At 42.3% G+C, this 23,271-nt stretch overlaps 1 protein-coding gene across 4 annotated transcripts in view; it reads right to left on the bottom strand.

The window, feature by feature from the left end:
• AGBL4 (AGBL carboxypeptidase 4) overlaps positions 1 to 23,271 on the bottom strand; it is a 2,933,082-nt gene that overhangs the window by 1,989,729 nt on the left and 920,082 nt on the right. The window lies entirely within an intron of this gene.

Below are 23,271 nucleotides of genomic sequence, written 5' to 3'. Positions count from 1 at the left end.
GTTGAATTAGGCATGCATGGCTGCACCCTTCCTCCTCTGGGTGCATGGCAAGGCACGGCCCTTAAGGCCCTTCAAAATCCTCAGCACCAAGCCCATGATGCTGTTAATCCGGCCCTGGTCCTCCTCCACCGCCGCTTCCACCTACACCGCCCATAGGTGTGCGCAGCCTATTGCATTAAGGTGTGCACCCCAAAGTTGAAATACACATGCATGTGTTTGCCAGCAGGGAGAGTAATGTATCGGGGCCATGTACCTGTAGGCAAGGAGAAATAGAGCAGAGCAGGTCCCAGGGAGATCTTTCCCATCTCCTCACTGGCAATGCTATGTGCCCTAGGTGATTAGGGTGTGCCCAGGCACACCCAGCACACCCTGTGCGCACGCCTATGTCACCGCTAGGCTTGTGACGGTATCAGATTTTCATGCTGCGATTAATTGATTAAGGTTTTGCCACGGTATACGGTATTATCACGGTATTCTATTATTAAATTTAAATTATTAAATTTCCACCTCACTTCAATTTCATTGCTGAATTTAGGGGCTTTGGTTCACTTATGCACATTATTATATAGTCAGTCAGTACAGACTCTGTGAACCAGGCCTAAAATAGGTCATCAAGCAGTGTCTGGCCTAACTGGTGATAACTGGTTCTGGCGCTCGGCTCCGATCCGATGGCCTGGTCATTAAGAGGGCAAATCCTTGTGGTCAAGAAGTGGTTAAACCTGAAGGAGGTGTTGTTTATAAATTACTTTACTATTGCTTTAGGCCTGGTTCACATGTATGCGGGTTGGTGGTTCACATTTGCACAGGCATAGCAGCCCATTGATTTGAATGGGCTGCTATGCCCTCATTTTCCGCAGAAAAAAGGTGCATGCAGCATTTTTTTAAAATTCAGTGGCCTTGAAATCCATCCTGCTTTTGCACCATGCGACTAACCTGCAGTTCCTGCTCTGGCAAGCTTTCTGCATTTTTTGTATACGTGGGCACGGCATTTAAAAATAAACAGTTTGCGTGTGCAGCAACGGCAGGTAAGTCGCATGGTGCAAAAGAAGGATGGATTTCATGGCCACTGCATTTTTTTAAATTCTGCATGCACCTTTTTTCAGCTGAAAACGCAGGCATAGCAGCTCAAGCCCATTCACATCAATGGGCTGCTATGCCTGTGCAAATGTGGGCCCCCAACCCGCATACATGTGAACCAGGCCTAAAGCAATAGTAAAGTCATTAATTGGTTAAACCTGCAGGAGGACCGGTGTTTTTATCTATTAATGACTTTACTATTGCTTTAGGCCTGGTTCACATGTATGCGGGTTGGGGGCCCACATTTGCACAGGCATAGCAGCCCATTGATGTGAATGGGCTTGAGCTGCTATGCCTGCGTTTTCAGCTGAAAAAAGGTGCATGCAGAATTTAAAAAAATGCAGTGGCCATGAAATCCATCCTTCTTTTGCACCATGCGACTTACCTGCCGTTGCTGCACACGCAAACTGTTTATTTTTAAATGCCGTGCCCACGTATACAAAAAATGCAGAAAGCTTGCCAGAGCAGGAACTGCAGGTTAGTCGCATGGTGCAAAAGCAGGATGGATTTCAAGGCCACTGAATTTAAAAAAAATGCTGCATGCACCTTTTTTCTGCGGAAAATGAGGGCATAGCAGCCCGTTCAAATCAATGGGCTGCTATGCCTGTGCAAATGTGGGCCGCCAACCCGCATACATGTGAACCGCCAACCCGCATACATGTGAACCACCAACCCGCATACATGTGAACCAGGCCTAAAGCAATAGTAAAGTCATTAATAGATAAAAACACCGGTCCTCCTGCAGGTTTAACCACTTCTGGATCGCAAGGATTTGCCCCTTTAAAGACCAGGCCATCGGATCAGAGCGCCAGGACCAGTCATCACCAGGTAGGCCAGACACTGCTTGATGGCTATATAATAATGTAATGTGGGCTGCTAGGCGTGTGTGTGTGTATATATATATTTATTAGAGCTGCACGATTCTGGCCAAAATGAGAATCACGATTTTTTAGCTTGGAATAAAGATCACGATTCTCTCACGATTCTCTGTGTAACAAAAAAAAAAAAAATTGGGATAACTTTACTGTTACGTTTTTTTTTTTTTTTTTATTCATTAAAGTCTAATCATTGCGTTTGAAAGACTGCTGCGCAAATACAGTGTGACATAAAATATTACAACAATCGCCATTTTATTCTGTAGGGTCTCTGCTAAAAAAATATATAAAATGTTTGGGGGTTCTAAGTACTTTTCTAGCAAAAAAAAAACTGATTTTAACTTGCAAACAGCAAGTGTCAGAAAAAGATCCAGTCTTTAAGAGGTTAAACTTCCTTTCTCCCTGGCAGAGGGAAGGAAAAGATACAAATGTAATCATTTTTGTTTATAGTTAGGAGACTTAATGCTGAAAGGTGTTAGCTGAGTGAGTGAATGAGTCATCCAGCTCACTGAAATGTATCAATTCACAAGTCAGGCAGACTTGACAGAGAAACTCGGTATTTTAAAAATGCCACAATAACAATACCGTGGCTATGCAATACCGCGATATATCGAATTACCGAAAACCGGCATATGTCTAGTCACCGCCACATCCACCACCACCTCAACCTCCCTCCTACTCCATATGGGCCTCGTCCTTCAGAGATGAAGAAGAACATTGTTTTATTTTTCTGTTTTTTTTTGTTGTTTTAAGTTATTTCCCTATCCACATTTGTTTGCAGAGCACTTGCCATGCTCTTAATTACGTTTTGCTGCCATTTGCAGCACTCTAGCCCTTTCCTTTGGTGTTTTAGAGCCATTTTAGTGCCTTAAAGTTCGGGTCCCCATTGACTTCAATGGGGTTCGGTGTCCGGGAAAAGTTCGGTAAAAGTCCGGGACACGGACCCGGACTTTTTTTTAAAGTTCGGCCGAACCCGTCGAACACGGACATCTAGGTGTTCGCTCAACCCTATAAATAAACAATCATACCATGTATGCTTGCCGAAAAATGATCAAGGTTGCAATGCCAACAAATCTATATGTGGTACTAATATATTGTAACTAAAAAAATATTCAAAATATGATTATGCACCTTACTGGGTTGTGAACCGCATACCAGTGCTGTAAATATCAACTGAAAAATATTGAGAATTTTGTATTTGTAATATTCAGTGCTATCAAAAATATTCAAAACTATACTGATATAAATGCACAAATAATATTAATAGTGGTAAGTGCCCATAAGCCAAATATATAAATATTAGTCCTTTAAAGTGGTATAATCAATTTCCAGTGCTGTAATTAGTAAAAGCAATTCCATAAAGTAATCAACTAAGTGAATAAGCTCCTTTAAAGTCCAATAATAGTGATATTAATGATAACACAAAACAAAGCAGCTTCTTGAGTGAGGAGGTCCCAACCCTGTGAGAAACTGTGCTCCACCACCATGCAATCTAACAGCTCACCTTAGATGGAGACCTATACTCTCATATCGCTGCTAGAATGCACGGTGGTGGAGCACAGTTTCTCGCAGGACTGGGACCTCATCACGCAAGAAGCTGCTTTGTTTTGTGTCATTATTTCACTATTTTTGGACTTGACCTCTGGAAGATTTCCCCCCTCCATGACCAGGCCATTTTTTGCTATACGGCATTATTTTATTTAACTGACAATTGCGTGGCCATGCAAAGCTGTACCCAAATAAAATGAATGCAATTTTGTTCCCCACAAATAGTGCTTTTGGTGGCATTTGATCATCGCTGTGTTTTTTTTTTTTTGCACTGTAAACAAAAGAAGTGCAAAACATTTTGAAAAAAAAAAAAAAAAAAAACAATATTTTTTACTTTCTGCTATAAAACATACCCTAATAAAATCCTTTAGAAATGTTGTCTAATATGTATTCTGCTACATATGTTTTGGTAACAAAAATCCCAATAAGCGTATATTTATTGATTTGCGCAAAAAAGTTATAGTGTCTATAAGCTATGGTATGTATACTGGAATTTTTATTTATTTCATTTATATTAGTAATGGCGACGATCACTGACTTATAGCGGGACTGCAATATTGCGGCGGACAATCTGACACTGACGCTTTTGACACTTTGTGGGAACCAGTGACACTAATACAGTTAACTGTACTAATGACACTGGCTGGGAAGGGGTAAAACATCTAGGGTGATCAAATGTGTGCTTAGCCAGTTTTTTTGTGTACTGCTTTTACTAAGGGAAGTGATGGATTTGCAGGAAAATAAAATCCATTACTTTCCCCCTGTCAGGACAGAGACTCTGCCTTGTTTACATATGCAGAGCTCCATCCAGCCTCTGTTTCTGATGGAAGTTGGTTGCCGGCGGCCGCAAATCACAGCACAAGCAACGCACCCCCTACCAGGATCCTCCGCCCTGTAGCAGTAATTCTGCTATGGGGTGGTCCTAAATTGTTAAAGGAGTTTATTCACTTTAGTTAATCACTTTGTGGAACTGTTTTTACTAGTTACAGCACTGGAAATTGATTATACCACTTAGGAGGACTATTATTTACAGGTTTAGCTTATGGGCACTCACCACTTTTAATATTCTTTCTTAATTTATATCAATATAATTTTGAATATTGATGATAGCACTGAAAACTACAAACACTCAATTGTCCATATTTTTTGGTTAATATTTACAGCACTGGTATATGGTTCACAACTCAGTAGGTTGCATAAGCATATTTTGAATATTTTTTTTCAGCTATATTTTGGCATTGCAACCTTGATCATTTTAAATAGAGTACATGTTATGTTTTTATTTATTGTGCTTTGTGAGTCGATTGATATCACACTTTTTATTCATTTGAGAATTTTTCTGTCTGTTTTAGGTAGCACCATTTATCCATTGTTTGTGGGGATACAATTCTGAGTGTTGGCAGCTTCCTGGATTGTTGGATTACATGTTGGAATTCATGCTTGGTTAGCGCATAAGTGGCCTCATCCTAATTACCAGATATGTATAGAACGATGTGGAAGTGGGTAGTGTAGATTACATTATAACCCTAAAAAGAGTGGCATATTGATCCCATGGCTTTTAATCTATAAATTCAAATGTCAGGACAGGAATCAGTAGAGTTTTTGAGGGCAGTCACTGCTCATTTAAGGAATGGCAAGGCAAGAGATCCAGTGGTGTGATCCAGGGGTGTTAAGGAGTTTGTTAAGGACTGGAGCCTATAGAGGTTTCAGAGCTCATTGGGTGCAGGGTGCACAGAAGGTTGTCTGCTGCCATGCTCCTGGTGTTTGAGCAAGCTGATCTCTTTGGGGGTGGTTCTGGAGGCAGGAGCTAGTCCACTTCCAGCCATTGGGGGACATCCACTGGGGAAGAGTCTAAGAAGCTGAAGAGGTCTAGTAACTGTACCAGAGAAAGAAGGGTGAAGCTTGAGGTAGCGCTCCTGATTAAGAGGTGTATCAGGTAACCTTAGTTGTAAAGTAGTGTCGTTTTGCAGATTTTTGTCCATTTTATCGATCTACTCATCGGGATTCTGCTTTAGGACAGGTCTGGGAGTACAGTTTATTTCCACCTTGTCAACATTTTTACAGCCCTTGCTTCAGTCCAGTGTATGGCCTTCAAGGTTGAAATAGTGCAAATGATATTGCATAGGACAACCCTGGACATCTGCCCTTTTATTGGAGGTAATCTAGTGCACTGAGGCAAATTCTATGGCAGAGGAAGGAGGTCTGTCTGGTTCAGAATTAAGTATTTTAATGAAATTATAATTAAAGGCAAAACATTTTTAAGTTTTTGTTAGAGTGGAGAGGGATTAGACTATCTGTCAGGGTTGTATTATTGCCTGTGACCCTGTTAGGGAGATTCACTCTCTCTATTAGTCCTGTTTACTATTATCACTAAAAGTATAAGTAAAAGAAAATCCCAAATTGTGGGTTGCCCCTAGAACAGGAATAGTGGGGATACTGTATCTCCCATTTAGGACACTAGTTCTGGTGACATTGGTGGCAACCAGGGATTCCCCCACTTATGTGGTATTTTCTCTCACTTCCTGTTTTGGTATGGGACAGGAAGTGAAGGAAAATCTCCCCAATGGGACATAGATGGCAAAAATAAACCTTACAGGGGTTATAACCCTTCCTTACTCTATCCAAAATGAAAAAAAAAAATTGTTTTGCCTTTAGTTCTACTTAATGTTTTCCTCAGGTCTGCCCCGGTATTCCCCGCAGTTTACAATTGTTCCTCTGACTGCAATTTTCTTAATGTATTAGGGGCATTGAGTTCCAGTTTTGTTGACCCAACTTGGCTCATTTTAAGGTTGATACTCTGGGTGCCGGAGCAGCTTGACTAGCTTCCTGAGTGGAGACTTTATCAGAGTGGAGCTTCATATCTTGGCGGATCGTTGCAAGTTAATTTCTAGGGAAGACTCAATCCCTGTAGACGAGAAGGAAATCTTAGCTGACTCGGCACTTCTGAAGAGGGGACCTCCCTCAAAATGCGTCAACACTTGCAGACTCGTGTGGCATCGTCCCAGCATACAAGATGCATGGATAGCAGTTTGGGTGGTTCTTCGTGTTGTTATTTATGATAATCATGTCCTTTCCATTGGTTTCTGAGTATGATAACCTAATTTCCTCCTAATAAATGGTGTTTAAAGATAATGCATTAGGCCACTGCTCCCTCTCTCTGTTTTTTTATATAGCGTGTTTAGACTACCCCAGTCTGAGGAAGACAGCAAGACATGCGGTAGTCACCGGACAGTGGAATTGGAATGGGTTGATCCAGGAGATTTTCAATAAAGACAGTCCACCAATATTTAAGCACCACACCTGAGTGCAGGATATTTAATTGTGGTTAGAGGGGTAAAAGTGCTCAGAGCCAATGGATCCCAGGCTGGCAGGATAGGTGTCTAAAATGTGATGAGGCAACATTTCTCAGTCCTGTGAAGAGGGAGAGGAGAAAGACACCCTGGGAGCACCTGGCTTCTTGAATAATGCAAGCCTCCAGTTTCTAGGCACTTGCAGAAGTTGGTCTGTAGTTGGTAAATTGTGCTTCCTTATATCACAGCCTTTAGATTATGCTTTCCAATAGTGACACACAGCAAAAAAAAAAAAAGCCAACAGGGGTTTTAACCCTTCCACACTTTATCTAAAACTAAAAAAATCAGCCTTCCAGTTCATCCCAGACATGTTCTACAGTGTTGCAGGATACCTGAGTTCCTTTACACCAAACTGGTCAAACCATGTCTTTATAGAACTGGCTTTATGCACTGGGGCACAATCACACTGAAACAGAAAAAAAGCCTTAGGGCCATTTCACACGGGTGTTCCGCATGTCCGTATATCATCCTATTTTTTTGCGGATGATATATGGACATAATGTATGTCAATGGCATTGAGGATGCCAGTGGATGACCATCCGCTGACATCCGATTTTCTTCCTTTCAGTTCTGTTCCGTTTTTTGGAATGGAACAGAACCCTATTTTTGTTCCGTTTAAAAAAACGGAACGGATGCACCGCTGACATCCGCTATGCCCATAGATTATGTCCGTATATCATCCGCAAACGGATGGGATGATATGCGGACATACGGAGCAGATGACACAAGTGTCCTCCGCTCCGTGAAAAAAAAAAAAGTGCCGGAGCGTATCGCTGTACGGTACGCTTCGCGTGAAAGAGCCCTTATCCAAAATATTGTCACAAGGTTGGAAGCACATAATGAATATAAAATGTCTTTGTATACTATAGCAGAACCCTTTACTAAAAAACCCTGTGCTCAGTCATTTGCATTGGTAATCCACATTCTTTTGGCTTTATAATGGGTGCGAGGATCAAGTATTCACAAATTATTGGCCATGTAATATATACTGTATTATTAGAAAAACAAAATGTTAACAGAACCCCCAAGAGGAAAACCATAAAAAATGACATCTCTTAATTCAACTGGTGACATGTCCTTTAAAACCGCACTTGAATCCTCTTCTACAAAATCCCTACTGAAGCCTAGATGAAGAGCATTTTTTAAAAAGGCGGCTTCAACGGAAAGATATGCAGCTTAAAATGCATCATTACATTGGTGTATGCGTGTAATGTACCAGTATGTGCTCGGTTTAGCTTGTCTTGTGCATTTCCCCAGCTACTTGAGTTAATGAATAAGGAGAAACAGAACAGGGAGGGTGAGCACGGCACTAAAAAAAAAAAAAAGTCAACACATTTTAATGGAAATGAGAAACGGCGGTAATGCAATAGGCGGTTTGTATCACGTCTCCCTCTCTGATCTGTGTACACACTTTCAAGTGAGAAAAATATCAAAACAAAGCAAATCAAATCCACTCGGAGCCTATAATGCTGGGGTACTCGTGCTTTTCTTCGGTGGCACACTGATAATTAAGAAAAGACGTTTGAAACACCCACTTCAAACAACCTACCATCGTTAATAAGGGGTAGGATAGCGCGGAACTTGCTGAAGATGTCAGCTCAGCCTAAAGTCATAATTACTGTCGCATACGTGCTTATGAAGAGGTTCCTTGTCTGTAAAATAAAATAACTCTGCTCTTCATATGATTTTGCAGTAAAAACACCTTACAGTTAGTTATATGTAGATCGTCATTATTTTCATATGAGACAGATCAATATGCTTGAAGATATGATAAAATAACCAATGTATAAACAAGAAGGGTCCTCGGAATTGTTTTCCTGTGTGGATAGATAGACACAAACAGACGTAACTGCTGTCAAACTACTGTCATCTGTACTTTGATCTGTAGCCTGATTATATAGAGAAGCAGATAGTAAAAAGGGTTATGTCATTTGTTAACCACTGCCAATTAGTGCCTCAGACTTAACTTTTTTCATCTAACTTGTTTCACTTTAACCGCTTGCCGACTGCACACAGTATATTTACTGCGGCAGTCAGCCCCGGCCAGGCAGAGTGACGTAGATATACGTCGCTAGCCTGTCACCAGGTTTTGAGCCAATAGCGGGCGAGCGCGCGCCCGCTGAGGCACGCGCCTGCCTCGGCTCGTTCACAGAGGAGTCCGGGCGTGTGACCGGCGGTCACACTAGGATCGTCGGTAGAGCGGGAGAAAGGCGGGCAGCTTATGTAAACAAGCCGCCTCTCATTCTCCCCTGTGTAAAAATGGAGATCAGACGGTTCTACTATGATCTCTGTTTTTACAATAGGAGACCTGTCCCATCACAGTTAGAAACACGCCCCTAGGACACACTTAACCCCTCCCTCTCCAATACAGTTAACCCCTTCCCTGCCAGTGTCATTTTTACAGTAACAGTGCATATGTATAGCACTGATTACTGCAGTAATGTCACTGGTACCCCCAAAAGTGTCAAAAATGTCAGTCAAGGGTCCGATCTGTCCGCCGCAATGTCGCAGTACCGCAAAAAAAAATTGCAGATCGCCGCCATTACTCATTAAAAAAAAAACACCAAAAATGACAAAAATCTTTCCCTTTGTTAGTAAACGCGTTAACTTTTGCGCAAACCAATCAAAATACGCTTTTGCGATTTTTTTTTACCAAACATATGTAGCATAAAACAAATTGGCCCGAAAATGTTAAAAAATTTTGATTTTTACATTTTTTTGGGGGGGGGATTTCATATAAAAAAAAGTGAAAAATATTGTTATTTTTGCAAAATTTACGCTCTTTTTTTGTTTATAGCGCATGATCAAAAAATTGCACAGGTGATCAAATACCACCAAAAGAAAGCTCTGTTTGTGGGAAAAAAAGGACGTGAAATTTGTTTAGGTACAGCGTCGCACGACCGCGCAATTTCCGTTAAAGTCACACAGTAAAAAATCGCAAAAAAAACCCTGGTCAGGAAGGGGGTAAAATCTTCCGGGGCTTAAGTGGTTAAAGCCCAACTATATAAAAAATAACTCTCCTCTCCCTACATCACAAACATACACACAGGGCGCTGCATTGTATGTGAGTGAAGGTGTCAGAAGGGAATCAGTAGTGGCAGGTTGCAGGGGGTGCAGAGTTTAGCAGTGGTGAAAGAGGGATGCAGAGGTGCATTGTGGACTGTTGCTTTAGGGGGGGGAATTTTGCTGGAAACCCAAAGGGAATTTTGAATGAGTGGGTGCAAACAAGAATGAGGGATGAGAGTTTGCGTAAGTGAACGGAGGGTGGGGGGGACTCTACTGGGGGTATATTTCCCTGTAGGCAATTACTGTGTGTGTTAAGGACTTATGACTTCTGCATTCTGTATGCCTGAAGTGTAGCAGTATAGTAGTCAGGAATATGTAACATACTGTTCATTGCATTTTCCTGACTGCCATACTCTGCACTTGGTGATGTATGCTACATACACCTTAAGACCCCATGTATGAGCTGCTCAGTCTTTCAGAAGGGGTTTAAGTCCTCGATGTCCACCGCTGGGAGTGCTGGACTGGGAGGGAGCTCGTTGTCCCGGCTCCTGTAATCACTGGGTATGAGAAAGGGCTCCCTTTTGCCACACATTTGAACAATCTCTCTGATCAATGCTTTAGTGCCAACCACAGCCTGGACTCCAACCAGGCCACATCCCCAATGCATTTCGATCTGCCCCTAGATAAGGCTGTGAGGGGCGGGGCAGGACGAAACACATTGGGGCATGGCCTGGTTGGAGTCCAGACAGAGGTTGCCCCTAACACATTGATCAGAGGGATTGTTCAGATGTGCGACTAAAGGGAGACCTTTCTCATACTACATATACAGTATCTCACAAAAGGGAATATACCTCTCACATTTTTTGTAAATATTTTATTATATCTTTTCATGTGACAACACTGAAGAAATGACACTTTGCTGCAATGTAAAGTAGTGTACAGCTTGTATAACAGTGTAAATTTGCTGTCCCCTCAAAATAACTCAACACACAGCCATTAATGTCTAAACCGCTGGCAACAAAAGTGAGTACACAACCAAAGTGAAAATGTCCAAATTGGGCCCAAAGTGTCAATATTTTGTATGGCCACCATTGTTTTCTTGCACTGCCTTAACCCTTTTGGGCATGAAGTTCACCTCCGCCTTCCTGTTTGAGGATGCCCCACAGATGCTCAAAAGTGTTTAGGTCTGGAGACATGCTTGGCCAGTCCTTCACCTTTGCCCGCAGCTTCTTTAGCAAGACAGTGGTCGTCTTGGAGGTGTGTCTAGGGTCGTTATCATGTTGGAATACTGCCCTGTGGCCCAGTCTCCGAAGGGAAGGGATCATGCTCTGCTTCAGTATGTCACAGTACATGTTGGCATTCTTGGTTCCCTCAATGAACTGTAGCTCACCAGTCATGCAGCCCCAGACCATGACACTTGCACCACTATGCTTGACTGTAGGCAAGATACACTTATCTTTGTACTCCTCATCTGGTTGCCGCCACACACGCTTAACACCATCTGAACCAAATAAGTTTATCTTGGTCACATCAGACCATAGGACATGGATCCAGTAATCCATGTCCTTAGTCTGCTTGTCTTCAGCAAACCGTTTGCGGGCTTTCTTGTGCATCATCTTTAGAACAGGATTCCTTCTGGAATGACAGTCATGCAGACCAATTTGAGTAGTGTGTGGCATATGGTCTGAGCACTGACAGGCTTCCTTCTGGAATGACAGTCATGCAGACCAATTTGATGCAGTGTGTGGCATATGGTCTGAGCACTGACAGGCTGACCCCCCACGACTTCAACCTCTGCAGCAATGCTGGCAGCACTTATACGTCTATTTCCCAAAGACAACCTCTGGATATGATGCTGAGCATGTGCACTCAACTTCTTTGGTCAACCATGGCGAGGCCTGTTCTGAGTGGAACCTGTCCTGTTAAACCTGTCCTGTTAAATGGTCTTGGCCACCATGCTGCAGCTCAGTTTCAGGGTCTTGGCAATCTTCTTATAGCTTAGGCCATCTTTATGTAGAGCAACAATTTTTTTTTCAGATCTTCAGAGAGTTCTTTGCTATGAGGTGCCATGTTGAACTTCCAATGACCATTATGAGAAAGTGAGAACGATAACACCAAGTTTAACACACCTGCTCCCGATTCACACCTGCAACCTTGCAACACTAATGAGTCACATGACGCCGGGGAAGGAAAATGGCTAATTGGGCCCAATTTGGACAATTTCACTTAGGGGTGTAATCACTTTTGTTGCCAGCAGTTTAGACATTAATAGCTGTGTGTTGAGTTATTTTGAGGGGAGAGCAAATTTACACTGTTATACAAGCTGTACACTCACTACTTTACATTGTAGCAAAGTGTCATTTCTTCAGTGTTGTCACATGAAAAGATATAATACAATATTTACAAAAATGTGAGGGGTGTACTCACTTTTGGTAGATACAGTACCTTACTGTTGCAGTATACTAGTATATTGTATGGTACATACTTATGGCTGCTGCACTCTGTATGTTGGACTGTATACCACTCACTGCACTCTTTACATTACACAGTGCAAGGAGTATACATTACATTATATACTCCCTGCACTTTATGTTCAAATATACATTTTTTACTCCTAACCAAAGTATTTATTGTCTCAGTTGCTGGTTACTTAGTGGTCCCTGACTATTTTAATGAAGTTCTTTATTAAGCTAGGCACAGACAAAATGTTGGCTCTCTGTCCCCATTCTGTGTGCAGCAAAAATATGTAATATAGGATGGAAAAGTTTCAGTTTTTAAAAAAGATTGTGCTGAGGTTTATATGTGTCTGTGATACTTTCTCTTGTGACACAGTAGGTAAAAAGATTTTGTTAGATGCTAAAACATTATTAAAACAAGCATAGCGGATACACATGCTTTTTTTTAAAACTGTTTGCTTTTTCATGTATTTTTAAGTCCTACCAAAAGAGCAGGAATCTGACACTTCTGGGAGTGTCAGATCCTAATATCCCCCAGCTCCCCCTCAGCAGCCATGCTGTATACAAGCAGCTTCTGCTTTTAGCCTCTGCACTGTTAGTGGGAGATGTGGCCACTTCTGTGGGTATGATTCAAGTCCTGAGTCTCTATGTACGTATACAGCTCTCAAGAGAGCTGCGCAGTGATGCAGAAGCAAGCATCGTGGCAGCTGGGAGTGGGATCCCAGCTGCAGAATATAATTAGATGTGCACATCAGAGGAAGGGGGTCGCAAATGGAATCTTCACACTGGGCTCTGGATAACTTTGTCCCAGAACTTTCTGTCACTCACAGTACTAACGTCTTCAGGGCTCTGTGATAGGCTCTTTCAATGTCCAATGGAATCGCACAGGCGCTGCAGATTCCACGTACCCATACTATGGGGAAGAAAGAAGACCCAGAAACTGGAATGTCACATTATCAGATGTTTAGGTTAGTAATTGGGACCACATGGTCCATTGAGTCCACCACTTGGTCTTTTTTTGCTGTTAGTCTTCCATTCTTTTTTGCATTCAGATACATTTTATTTTAAAATAATATAGATTGGGCACGGGGAGGGGGGGGGGGGTGGTCTAGTAGGAAAGGGTTTAGGTATTGCTGTAAAATGTGAACCCTAGGCAGGCATCAATTAATTCAGTTTTGAATTCATTATTAAAAATCACCATACAAGTTTTTACATAAATGCAGCTAGTAAATTTATCATAATGGCAGCCCCTAGTACCCTCTCTAAAACAGCATTTTGACTGAGAAAGGGAGGGTGTCATTGGTATTCAATCAGACCTTGCTGTTGTACCCATGTGCTTATAGTAAATGTGCTTTCAGGAGTAAAAATCAGTGTGAGCAGAAGGAGGACCTCATTGGCGCACTCCTTCACTGTCCAATCAGCAGGCTGTAGCTGCATTCCCTTACCAAGCTATGATGCTGTTGGAGCAGAAGTGGAGGATTTTCTTATTTTATCTAGCAGGGGTGTCCTTCCCACAAGACTTGCTTCACAGAGTTACAATTTGTTTGTCAGGTAAAATAGTTCCCATATTTCCTTTTCCATTTCCTTTTTCCATTTTTCATTTCCTTTTGTATCTAGCTGATTGGTTTGAGTTTAGCTTCAAGTATGAATGAGTTGAGACCTAACACGAATAGCCAGTTTGTGTATATGAAGAAGACATCAATAAGAGAACAGAGATCAGTTTGATCTGACATGCTTACAAATGTGTGACTTCCAAATAAATGCTAAGAGATTTTGGAAGAGAAGTAGGAGTATTGGTAAGTGATGAGGTCCCATGGGGAGGCATGGACTATGAACATCAGTCTCAAGTGAAATCAAGCAGGGCAAGACTACAGCAACTACAATCTTGCTGTGAAAAGGGAAAAAAAAGGTTTAGAAGGAAATTGGTAAAAGGAAGGATATGAAATAATAGAAAAAGAAATGAGAACAAATGTATGGGGAGGTGTAATTTTTAATGTATCTACTTATGGCACATGATTGTTTTAGGTGACTTGATAACCAGAAAAAATATGTAATTTATTTCTTATACAGTGGTCAATTTACGCAGCACTTTACACATATTGTTCATTCACATTAGTCCCTACCCTCACAAGACTTAAGATCTAAGGTCCCGAACTCATGTTCATACTAGGACCAATTTAGACAGGAGCCAAATAACCAACCAGCATGTCTTTGGAGTGTGGGAGGAAACAGGAACACCCGGAAAAACACATGCAGGCACCGGGAGTACATGCAAACTCCAGGCAGGTAGTGCTGTGTTTGGGATGCGAACCAACAACCCTAGCTCTGCAATGCAAAAGTGCTAACCCTTTGGCAACATTACTGCCAGGGGCGTAACTACAGGGGTTGCAGGGGTTGCAATTGCAACCGGGCCCCATGCTTCAGGGAGCCCATTAGGCTCCCCTGTATACTTGGAAAGGAGTGGCGGTGGGGGCAGCATGTAGAGAAATCCCTGTCCTCCTTTTTCCTCCTGTAGTTGCAGGAGGAAAATGGAGGAGATTGGTTCCTCTGTATGCTGCCCCTGCCACTCCTCCTATCCAGTTCTCTTGTGTTTTGCTGTCTCTGGGTCCCTGTGTTCTCCCCTGGTCCTCCCCCCCTTCTGGGCCCCCATCCCCCACACTTTGCTCCCTTCCGTCTCCTGCTGGTTGCTGCAGGGGATGTGTCACAGGAAGGGGTCGGTAAATATGTAATTTACCAGCTCCTTCCTTTTCTGAATGGAGTCATAGTCAGTGACATTGTAAAGAAATAAAATAAAATGATAAAAAATAATACAATTAAAATACCAAAACATAAAAACTACTGACACCAGTGGGTGAACTTCCAGGATCGCAAAGGTCACACTTGCGACCAGGCCCTGTGGGGAGTCCCCAAGATGGCAGGAAGGGTTCCACTGCAGGACCGTAATAAGGGCTCCACAACGAGAGTAAAGGGCCCCAGGATCAGTGGGAAGAGCCACAGGCTTGAAGGGAAGGGCCCGGCCAGGGGTACCGGGGGGCCCTTTATGGTTTCTTGCACCAGGGCCCTGAAGGTTCTAGTTACGCCTCTGATTGCTGCCTTCTATCTTACATACAATGTATGTAACCTTTTCCTCCTGCTAAAGGATTTGTAATTGTCCAGCCAGTCTTTTGATCTAGATACCCCTGTCAGACAGCTAGGTCCCTCCAGTGATATCACACCTGGGTCCAGAACACATCCCCAGCCTACCAATTGGACATTCCAGAAGCAGCAAAATCATGGGTCACTACTTTGTTCACTTTGTTTTCTTCTGCTGCCAGCACATTCTCTACCAGTACATGTGCATTTGAAGCTGATTGATTCCACTTACTACCCTCTTTTCACCCAGTTTGAGGGCTACTGTTCAGGTGATGACATGCAGTTGGTATTCTGAAAACTTATCAAGTACTTATATTAGCTTCTGCCCCTTCATGAAAAAACTAAATTTGGTATAGCTGCTTAGCATTAAATAGTTGATACTTTATGAATTTAGAGGAAGACAGGTAATATTTATATCATGTGGAAAGAGAGGAGAACACCAATGAGGATAGTCCAGATAGAGTTGATTGATTGCAGAATTCTACAAAATAATCAATGTGGTTAAAGGGATTTGAAGCCCCCTTCATCAGTGCTTCAAAATATTAGCTGAAGTAAATCTGAATGCAATCTGGATGCAAAATAAAATCATTAGAGATATGTTTTTTCTGAAACATGTATAGCCTGTTCAGATCACTGAAATCCAGGCAAACAAAATCCAATTTTAAAATGCTGTGTAAGTACATAACTGTGGCTTTTGGCCACCTATACAGCAGGATTTTGGTATTCAAAGGAATAATCAGCACACAGAGCCAATCAGGGTGCTATCAGTCTGCATAGAATCCAGGTTTAAAAATACAATATTAAAATTTATTATGGCCTTTACTACTTTCTACAGGAGTCCACCTGTAAAAATAATATGTGTTAATTGCTGGTGGAACCACCGATCAGTTTTAGTACATCTTTTAGATATCCCAACAGGTTAGATGTTGGAGGGCTTCCTGCCATGGCCATTGTGAGGGGGTTCACCCTTCTTGATGAATTTCTTACTTCTCTTTCATTGCAAAAAAATGCAAACAAATGAGTCCCATCAAAGGGTCCAGAACACAGAGATCCTAACATGTTTTTTCAATGTGATTACGCTAGGCTGGCTATTTCTGTCTCTGAGCCATAGTGTACCCCCTGTTGGTTGGGAGAATTAGAAGTGGAGCCATCATAAGGATTTTGATGAGAGCCTTTAGTGTTTATGTAGCACTGCCCCCTAGAGGACTGCTGTATAACACACTTTTGGGTCCCCCTGGGTTTTCATTACAATTGAACTCTTTATTACTTGGATCAGTCCAGGGGTATGTATTTGTTTTTGATGTTTTATTTTAAATAGGGATGGGAGAAGGGAATAGTGGGATACTCCAAATTAACTATTCACAAGTTGCGAGGACTCCTATCTGATGATGCAGCCAGGCTGCTGATCCACCTTTCCACTTAGGTAGATTTGGGTTTTAGTCTCTTGCCAGAAGACTTGGTGAACTACATTTCTCTTTGGGACACTCTCCTTAATATCCCCTTTCTGGACTTCTGACACCCGTTCACTGACTATCCTACTTTTGGGGTGGCCCCCCTCAGGTCAGGCACCTTGACACGGTCCCCTGTACTCACAATACTGTTTTTCTAGGGTCTCCAGTGTCTCCCCACTCAGTCAGCTCTGTTCCTCTGGCCCTCAGGACGACCCCCTGATGCCATGTACCACTGCTACAGAGGAGGAGGCAGCCGCCACCCTCCCTCCAGGACTCTGCTCTCCAGCCAAAAACCTTGCAGCACACGTGCTCCTGGCTTTTATACAGTGTTCCATAATTCACCGAGACAGCTGGTATCTGCCAATCACTGGGACTGTATCAAAGCCTTTATTTATTTATGAAATTTATAAAAAGTATTTATGAACTTTTTACAATATTATTTTACACAGTGGTATTTTTGTTACACATATAGCACTGGGTGATTAGTGCTTACGATATTAAGTGAAGGGCTACCTAATTGCCATACAGTGAGGGAAAAAAGTATTTGATCTTCTGCTGGTTTTGTACGTTTGCCCACTGACCAAAAAAATTATCAGTCTATAACTTTAATGGTAGACTTATTTTAACAGCGAGAGACAGAATAACAAAAAAAAATACAGAAAAACGCATTTCAAAAAAGTTATAAATTGATTTGCTTTTTAATGTGTGAAATAAGTATTTGACCCCTTCGCAAAACATGACTTAGTACATGGTGGCAAAACACTTGTTGGTAATCACAGAGGTCAGACATTTCTTGTAGTTGGCCACCAGATTTACACACATCTCAGAAGGGATTTCGTCCCACTCCTCTTTGCAGATCCTCTCCAAGTCATTAGGGGTTTCGAGGTTGACATTTGGTAACTCGCACCTTCAGCTCCCTCCAGCATTGTCATTGACTGAGGGAAGGAGGTTCTCACCCAAGATTTGGCAGGCTATGGCCCCGTCCATCGTCCTTTTGATGCAGTGAAGTTGTCTTGTCCCCTTAGCAGAAAAACACCCCCCTAAAGTATAATGTTTCCACCTCCATGTATGACGATAGGGATGGTGTTCTTGGGGTCATAGCATTCCTCCTCCTCCAAACATGGCAAGTTGAGTTGATGCCAAAGAGCTCAATTTTGGTCTTATCTGACCAGAGCACTTTCACCCAGTTCTCCTCTGAATCATTCAGATGTTCACTAGCAAACTTCAGACAGGCCTGTACATGTGCTTTCTTGAGCAGGGGAACCTTGCAGGCGCTGCAGGATTTCAGTCCTTTACATTGTAGTGTGTTACCAACTGTTTTCTTGGTGACTATAGTCCCAGCTGCCTTGAGATCATTGCCAAAATTCTCCCGTGTAGTTCTGCGCTGATTCCTCACTGTTCTCATGATCATTGTAACTCCATGAGGTGCATGAAGCCCCAGACCGAGGGATATTGACAGTGTTTTTGTGTTTCTTCCATTTCCGAATAATCGCACCAACTGTTGTCACCCTCTGACCAAGCTGCTTGGCGATGGTCTTGTAGCCCATTCCAGCCTTGCTTGTGTAGGTCTACAATTTTGTCCCTGACATCCATGGACAGCTCTAGTGGTCTTGGCCATGGTGGAGAGATTGGAATCTAAATTGACTGATTGCTTCTGTTGACAGGTGTCTTTTATAGAGGTAACATGCTGAGATTAGGAGCACTCCCTTTAAGAGAGTGCTCCTAATCTCAGCTTGTTACCTGTAAAGAAGACACCTTGGAGTCAGAAATCTTGCTGATTGATAGGGGATCAAATACTTATTTTACTCATTAGAATGCAAACCAATTTATAACTTTTTTGAAATGAGTTTTTTTATGGATAATTATGTTGTTTTTTCTGTCTCTAACTGTTAAAATAAACCTATCGATAAAATTAGACTGATAATTTCTTTGTCAGTGGGAAAACATACAAAATCAGCAGGGGAGGAAAGACTTATTTCTCTCATTGTGTATTATACATTTTCTTGTACAACTTTCCTTTTGATTTACCGAAACCATATAATATGAGGTCAAACCCAAACACTTTAAATTTGTATGCAATCAGGCAGGCCCTTGCACTACATAGTTAAAGGTAAATCTAAAGGAAATTGTATAGGAAAATTGTATAACGTATGGCTGGCTTTAGACTGTATTAGACTGGGTTCACACTGGGGCGGCTTCAAAGTCGCCCTACTCTGAAGCCGCTTCGTGCAGCGTGACTTTAGTGGGGCTTGCAAACGACTTCTCTAATGGAAGTCAATGCAAGTCGCCCCCAAAGTAGTGTAGGAACCTTTTTCTAAGTCGGAGCGACTTGAGTTGCTCCAATTAGAAAGGTTCCATTGCACTGAATGGAGCGCGTCTTGTCAGGTGGCTAATTCGCCTGACAAGTTGCCCCAGTGTGAACCAGGACTTAGAGAGTATGTGTATTGACTCTATCTTTGGTTATGATTTAAAAAAAAAAAAAAACAATCAAATGACAGCATTTGCAAAATCTGTTTATCCTTTTGGCTATATATGCAGCAGCTACTGGGTTTCTTTGTTGGGGGTTGTTTTTGTTTGAGGGGTAGCACAGAATTTTTAGGTTTACATATCCTGAAGAATGAAGCAGAAACACTGGAACTTATGTCTGTCTGGGATATCTCATAGCTGAAATCCTCAAGAAATGTAAGTTATGGAATGACCCAACCCAAGCAATGATGATCTGTATGGGGAGTGACCTTTTTAGGCCCCTTTCACATGGGTGCACCGCCTGACGGAGTCCATTCTGCTCAGCAGGGGATCGATCCGTCGATTCCCGCTGAGCAGGTGGATGACAGCTCCATCTCCGCTCTATGTGCAGAGACGGAGCTGTCAGATCCCAGCTGTCCTCTATGGCATGGGTGTCCAACCTTTTGGCTTCTCTGGGCCACATTGAGTGTAGAGAAATATTCTCGGCCCGCATATTAAATATATACTATATTTAAGGTATATAAGTAATAAAATGCCGCCGCGCCCCCCGCACTAATTTAACCGGTTGCCGACCGCCGCATGACTACATACTGCGGCGGTCAGCCCCGGCCAGGCAGAGTGACGTATCGGTACGTCACTTGCCTGTCACTTCCTTGTGAGCCAATAGCGGGCCGCGGCTCGTTCACAGGGAAGTTAGTGCGTGTAACCGGTGGACCCGATGTCCGCCGGTCACTCGCCGATCATCGGTACAGAGGGAGAAAGTCAGGCGGCTGATGTAAACAAGCCGCCTGTCATTCTCCCCTGTGTAGAAACAGTGTTCAGACGGTTCTACTATGTAGGACCGTTGATCACTGTTCCTACACTAGTAGCCACAGCCAATCACAGTAGAAAGCACACCCCTAGGGACACACTTAACCCCTCCCTCCCCAATAAAGTTAACCCCTTCCCTGCCAGTGTCATTTTCCAGTAACAGTGCATATGTATAGCACTGATTACTGCAGTAATGTCACTGGTAACCCCAAAAGTGTAAAAAATGTCAGTCAAGGGTCCGATCTGTCCGCCGCAATGTCGCAGTACCGCAAAAAAAAAAACGCAGATCGCCGTCATTACGCGTTAAAAAAAAAACACCAAAAATGACAGAAATCTTTCCCTTAGTTAGTAAACGCAATAACTTTTGCGCAAACCAATCAAAATATGCTTTTTGCGATTTTTTTACCAAACATAGGTAGCAGAAAACAAATTGGCCAAAAATTTTAAAAAATTTTGATTTTTACATTTTTTGGGGGGGGAATTTCATATAAAAAAATGTGAAAAATATTGTTATTTTTGCAAAATTTACGCTCTTTTTTTGTTTATAGCGCAAAAAGTAAAAATCACAAAGGTGATCAAATACCACCAAAAGAAAGCTCTGTTTGTGGGAAAAAAAGGACGTCAAATTCGTTTAGGTACAGCGTCGCACGACTGCGCAATTGTCCGTTAAAGTCACGCAGTAAAAAATCGCAAAAAAACCCCTGGTCTTTAAGCAGCCAAATCCTCTGGGGCTTAAGTGGTTAACACAACTAGAGGATGATCAAATGAAATGGAATCAGTATACAGAGGTTTACTTCTTCTGAGCGATAATAAAGGAACACTCTAACCACCATGACCACTTCAGTGATTTGAGGTGGTCATGGTGGTGGGAGTCAGAAACACTGCACATGCTCCCCTCCGAGGTAGCCTCTGCGTACCGTTAGTTGGAAGCTGCTGTGGCCGTGCCCCAGACCTGACTTCCTTCCTCCCCAGCAAAAAAAAAAAAAAGTCAGGGGGCTGTGGGCCGCATTGCCTGAGGTTCCGGGCCGCAAGTTGGACATGCCTGCTCTATGGGGAGATCAGATGAGAGCAGACCGCCTGTCCGTTCTCATCCAATCCCATCCGATCCGATCCTCCAGACGGATGGAAATAGGGCTTCCATCTGTCCGGATTTCATGAACAGGATCGGAATCGGATAGCAGTGGGTGTCAGCAGGGGTGTCTCCGCTGACTCCCGCTGCCCCATAGGGATGCATGGAGCATCAGATCAGGTCCGCCTGAAAAACTGACAGGCGGATTGGATTGACCGTATGAAAGGGGCCTTTGGCTGTTCAGTGTGTTTGTTACCCTCAAACAATCACTGGTCAACCACCATTCGATCTTTGCTAGACTGCAAAAACCTCAACCATCAGCAGTTTGGTTACAAGACATAAGGCCAAAATAATAGTAATAATCCATGTGGAGTTTTCAAATCTAGATCTACTTCATTATAAGTTGACTGGTAATATTCTGTCTGCCTAGAATACCCACTTCATAAAACAGCATGTTTGGGTAGCAGTATAATATTATAAAAATTCACTTCTTACAATGTGGAATCTAAATCGCAGTTAAAGCATTGTAACTACGACTTGCTAAATTAAACTACCTGACACCGCAGTAGTGCCAGGAAATAAATCCTGGCAATGACAGCTGAATTTTACCATAAAAAAAAAAAAAAAAGTGAAAATGAGCAACAAGGAAACACTGATTGAAGTGAAACCGTGTTGCCATGACTACTAAACATGTCACTTCCAAATCTCAACATACATTTTATAAGGGAGCTGACTGCAAATGCCCCTGAGTATGAATGCTGAAGAAAGGCAACACAATAAAACAACGAGCTATAGAGCAGACATCTCACAGCTAATTACCTAGTCTAGAGATCCAAAGCCAAGAGAATCCTTTTTTTAGGAGGCAATTCAAAAACCTACAAGGTCTGAGATGTTCCAGGTAATAGGAAAAGAAGAACGTTAAACTCCCTGTAGAAAGATAAGCATGAAATGTATAGAAATGCTCATTATCTGTATGGTGTGCCGAAGCATGCCATTGATTCTCTTTTTAATTTCCTTAGAGAAAATATGAATACAAACCAGTAATGTTCTTTGTTTGATGTATAGTATTTACCATAGTAGAGGCAGGATGAATAAACTGTAGGGCACTAGGTCGCCGTTACAATCTGATAACGTTTTATTAATGCTACATCACTGTCAAAGATTTTCTTTATTTTTTTTTTTTGAACCACTGAATCTTTAAAAATTCTATTGTAATGTTGCTAGTGGGAAATTGTTTAAAGGGGTATCTAATTTTCACAAATAAATCAAACAAAGATTTTATTAACATCAAGGGAGTCACATACTGTCGTTCACAATCATGTGAAGACTTCATTACTTCCAATAGACAGAAATATTCGAATGTACCCTATACGTCAAACATAGAACCAGCTTTAACCATACATAGGTGGTCTGCTGTAGGTAACTTGGGGAAAATCTATAGCATGTTTTCAAAAAGGGAGTTGAGTTTGGAGATTTGGGCTCCTTTATTTGGGTGGGTGCTTCAACTGTGGGTCATATTAAAAGAACTCTTTAAATCTTCTAACATGTCTAAATTGAAGGTAGCATTTAAAACATTTGGATTGAGTGTAAACCTGAACGCCAGGCAGGCCCGGACTTGGACATAAAAATCGGCCCAGGTCTATTAGACTGGGCAGCCAATTTTTCTAGGAAACAGGAGGAATTGGGGGGGGGGGGCATTCTCAGGGGCAGTTGTGGCGCTTTTCCACTGCATGGAACCAAATGGTTCGACTCGCTTTTGTGCTTTTCCACTGCTGGTACCGCATGGTATGGTGTAGGAACGGTTCGGTACAGTACGGTACGGCGGCGCTTTTCCACTGCATGGAACCGAAAGGTACGGCTCTCAAAAACAGTACCACCTCAATTGTGGTTCCAACAGGTATCATACCCGGTACCATATCCCACAATCCTTTGCATGCAGTCACTACTAGCCACTGATTGGTCAGAGAATCGTTGTTATCCCACTGACTTAACTTTAGTACTACTTTAGTGGAAAGGAAACCATACCGTACC

Source organism: Pelophylax lessonae (assembly GCF_965119305.1).
Source record: "Pelophylax lessonae genome assembly, chromosome: 8".
NCBI lineage: Eukaryota > Metazoa > Chordata > Amphibia > Anura > Ranidae > Pelophylax > Pelophylax lessonae.
This window is presented reverse-complemented; position numbering and strand designations above follow the sequence as displayed.